Source organism: Chanodichthys erythropterus, chromosome 3 (genome assembly GCF_024489055.1).
Source record: "Chanodichthys erythropterus isolate Z2021 chromosome 3, ASM2448905v1, whole genome shotgun sequence".
In the NCBI taxonomy this organism is placed as follows: domain Eukaryota; kingdom Metazoa; phylum Chordata; class Actinopteri; order Cypriniformes; family Xenocyprididae; genus Chanodichthys; species Chanodichthys erythropterus.
The window spans coordinates 15,481,370-15,486,192 of record NC_090223.1 but is presented as its reverse complement, the minus strand read 5'-3'; the positions used below and the strand labels follow the sequence as shown (position 1 = coordinate 15,486,192).

Genomic DNA, 4,823 nt, shown 5'->3' with positions numbered 1-4,823 from the left:
TCATTATTAGTTTATCTTTGCTGCTATTCATCCTCACATTTCAAGCTCATGAATCACCATATTTGTGACAAACATCTCAGGAAAGGAGACATATTAAACAATTACAGAGGTTTAATTAAGAAAATTAGTAGAAATCATTCAAAATGAACAAAGATGCTTAAAACAGGAATGAAAAAACAAGATATGAGAATTAGCAAATCATCTTCATCACACAGAACAGAGAGAGGATTTTACAAACAGTCTGTCCATTACTGTATTTAATATTATATTTAAAGCAGTTTATATATGAAGCACAAGAAAATGACATTCAACACTGTAGGAAAATATCCATCAAACCATATAAATGAACATAAATCTGACCTTTTATTTGTAAAAGATATTTGAATCTAAACTTGATGGTATCACTATTTCTTCAGGGAGTTTTTCTCTGTTTTCTGAGAAGAAGAAAATCAAACAATGAACAATCCTCTGTGAGTTTTTGCTGTTTTAAAGCTTGTTTCAGATTGTCTCCAAACTCAACAGTATTTTATTGTAATATTGTAGGCATCTCTATTTCCTCTGGGTGCTGCGAGTCCTTCCTCCCTGCAAAATAAAAGCATTGACTGACCTCTCGTATGTGTTTTTACCATGCAGATTGTTCCAGATCAGATGAGTGTGAATCAACCTCAAACTCACCAGCTCTTCTTGCACAGATGATCTGAAGAAGAATCACAGTAGGAGCAGCAAACACTGCCATCTCAACAATGATCACAATCACTGCAGGAAACATGTGTGGTGGAAGAAGAAGAAGAAGAGAAACTGGACATGACTGATGTCAAGGGGATTAAACTATGAACAGTTATTGATGAAGCATTTACAGATTGACTGATAGTTTAATGGTGTAAAGCTGTCAGTAGAAATGAACGTGTCGTACCGCATAACCTGATATTGCTTAGTTCAACATGTTCCTGGGTCAACATTTTTGTTGATTCTGGAACAACATTCAAATCAACCAATCAGATTTGAGGGACAAGTTTACAGATTATGTCAAGTTTAGGCTTAACCCTTTGAGCGGTACGGTACCACATATGGGATTTCGAACGTTCAGCGACGTCACATAACTGCCAGATTCAAACTGTGCTTTCGCGCTCTGGCTGCGAGACGGAGGCGCGCAGCTCTTGTCATATATCACAACTATGCAGTGTTTTCAGCCACATAACGTTTCTTTTAAGGTTTCAGACATTTAAATACGCATAAGTACCACTAAAACAATATATTTAGAGTTTATAAAATACACACTGATGTCAGACATCAGTGGAAGAAGCAATAACAATCCATTCATAAACAATATGCCGACATTTATTCATATCAGACACACATAATGGGCCCAAGTAACTACAAAGTTTACTCTATTATTCTTCCAGTTCACCAGCCACTTACTTGCATATATTTCGGGAGAAACTGATGAATTCACCTGCTGTAAATCCGACTGACAGGACTCTGCGAACTGCAGTGCAAACTAAGATGGCGGCGCCCATCTCGCATTATAGATCAAGATAAAGATAATTTATAAAGGTTTTAAAACGACAAAGCACACTCACTTACACATATTTGAGGATCGGAATATCAGATAGTTGATGACATGGTAAGCAAGTTTGTGAATATTTTAAATAAAAAAGGAAAAACAAAATAATAGCGATCCACCTGTCATACAGTGTTATTGTGGCTGCGCTCAGCGCTCGTGACACGCAAGACGCGTCGCTATGGAAACATTAAAGGCAAACGTTCTGAAAAATAACGGTCGCCTTAACCCTTTCGAGCGTGAGTTTAAAATATTCTAACTGTCCCCCCAGAGTGGGTTTTTTTAAGGCGACCGTTATTTTAGAACGTTTGCCTTTAATGTTTCCATAGCGACGCGTCTTGCGTGTCATGAGCGCTGAACGCAGCCACAATAACTGTATGACAGGTGGATCGCTATTATTTTGTTTTTCCTTGTTTATTTAAAATATTCACAAACTTGCTTACCATGTTATCAACTATCTGATATTCCGATCCTCAAATATGTGTAAGTGAGTGTGTTTTGTCGTTTAAAAACCTTTATAAACGATCTTTATCTTGATCTATAATGCGAGATGGGCGCCGCCATCTTAGTTTGCCAGTTCACAGAGTCCTGTCAGTCGGATTTACAGCAGGTGAATTTATCCGTTTCTCCCGAAATATATGCAAGTAAGTAGCTGGTGAACTGGAAGAATAATAGAGTAAACTTTATAGTTACTTGGGCCCATTATGTGTGTCTGATATGAATAAATGTCGGCAAATTGTATTTGAATGGATTGTTATTGTTCCTTCCACTGATGTCTGACATCAGTGTGTATTTTATAAACTCTAAATATATTGTTTTAATGGTGCTTATGCGTATTTAAATGTCTGAAACCTTAAAAGAAACGTTATGTGGCTGAAAACACTGCATAGTTGTGATATATGACAAGAGCTGCGCGTGTCCGTCTCTCAGCCAGGGCGCGAATGCACAGTTTGAATCTGGCAGTTATGTGATGTCACTGAACGTTCGAAATCCCATATGTGGGACCGTACGCCCAGGGGCACTGAAATAAAAATCCCATATGTGGGACCGTACCGCTCAAAGGGTTAAAAAAACTCACTCTGGGGGGACAGTTAGAATATTTTAAACTCACGCTCGAAAGGGTTAAAATAACGAATTGGTGCTTCTACATCAGTGTTATTCATCTATCACTTCCCTCTGATTTTGGGGATAACTTATGAGTAGGGAAAGGGTTAAGACTATATTTTCAGACTAGAATGTTGTTCCAGGATCAACAAAATATGTTGACCCAGGAACGCATCTAACTCAGCAATATCAGGACGTGCGTGTCGTACCTCTGATCCAGCAGTCACACTGACTTCAGTTTCTGATGCTGTGTCAGCTGGATCTGTGGATCACGTCTGTTAGTTCACTTCAACACATCATGACACATATAAGTGAAGTGAGAGACTAATGATGTGTGACAGTGATCATGTGATCATGAACCTTGTGTAGGAGCTGCTGCTGTAGTTTGGCTTGATTTCTTCTCAGAGTTTGAGCTGCTGACTGGAATCAGAAGATGAATGTTCAGATGTTCATCTGTAGGACATTAACGTCATATTTTACAGTAGTAATAGTTGTTTCTCACCTGAATACTTGACAGTGTATCTGACTGAGGTCTTGAAATGATTTCTGCGAGTAAGCTGACATCTCCACTCTCTGTTGTCATCTTCATTCAGGAGTGTTGTAGTCAGAGTGATGATACAGTGATCTGATGAGAATAATATCTGATATCTGGAGTCTGTTGTCAGATTAACACCAGCCTGATTCACCCACGACAGCTGAAGTTCCTCAGAATAGACCAAACGATCACAGGATAATTGATATGAATACAACTGACAGGAGAGAGTCACAGAGCGACCTGGACTGATCTCAGTCTGTGAAGATGATGATGATGGAGACACTGAAACTGAACACAAGACACAAATCACAGACTCTTCAAACATCATGTGAGGTTAAAGGGAGAATTTGTCCTTTTTAAATTGACCAAAATCATAAACTTACCATGAAGAACATACAGATAAACATTAGCATCAGTTCCTTGTTGTTTGTCACTCACATATTGTCTGCAGCTGTATAATCCATAATCTTCTTCTGTGACGTTCTTGATGTTCAGAGAGCAGTCAGACCCCAGACTCAATCTCTCATGTCTCTCTGTGTCTTTCTTTTTTATCCCTCGATCAATCAGTTCAACATACACTGAATGACTGAATCTCATATAGATCCATGTAGTTGATTTGCAGTCAGAAAGAGCATTATTACAGGACAGAAGGACATTTTCACCAGAACTGATGAACACATGATCATTATCCACTCCACTGGCACCTGAAACACAGTATATTTGAGTGATCATTATGATATAAATGAAAACACCAGCATATAAAGCAGACATTCAAGTCTTTTCTTCAGTCATCTCACTCTCCAGAATAAAGTATTTGTCTTGATCAGAGAGCTGTTGAAATCTCTGAATATGAAGATAATTGTTGATCATCAGATGTTTGAGTGACTCAGTGAACAAGTCTGGTACTGAACAAGTATGTTCAGTATCAGGAATAATACAGTATGATCTGTATGTATCAATACACAACTCTGAGATCACAACGTGAATGTGTGCAATAATAAACTGAGCATGTTCAAATCAACTCTTTCCACACTAATTCCACTAAATGTCTTTAGAGAAAACACAGATTTCTTTACCTGTGAGAAGTGAAGAGAGAATGATCAGTCCCAGCAGACACAGATCACACTTATCAGCCATTTTCTGTTTCTATCAGTCTTTCTCTTCTTTATATAGTTACAGCTCTTCCTTTAGTCATCATCAGCTCCTCCTGTGGTTGAGAACTTCCTCTGATCTGAACTTAGTGTTGAAATCCAGCTAGAGTTGATAGATATAGTGACACTGACTCAGACTCATTTTACTCTCTGTAGATTGGGCTCATATATTATGAGCTTAAATTAACGCCAAATGTACTGCTGTTACAGATCTAAAAATAATAAGCATGATTTGAAAATGTAAAAACACATAAAAATATATTGCACAAAATGAAAAAAAAAAAAAAGATTTAAAAAATTTAAAAAATATATTGCACAAAACGTAAACATATGTAATGTGTTCTTAATAATTATGTTTTCCTTGGTTTTATTACTCTATTACTTATTTTTGTGCTCTCTAACATTTTCTGCTCATGTACACTTTGTGCTGTTTTTCTCTTAGCTCTTCTTTCCATGTTTCCTTTCGAGAGCG

The 4,823-nt window shown here is 37.5% G+C and overlaps 1 pseudogene; it reads right to left on the bottom strand.

Moving 5' to 3' along the window:
* Nucleotides 1-283: 283 nt before the first annotated feature.
* On the bottom strand, nucleotides 284-4,380 carry LOC137008767 (obscurin-like; annotated as a pseudogene).
* Nucleotides 4,381-4,823: the final 443 nt, after the last annotated feature.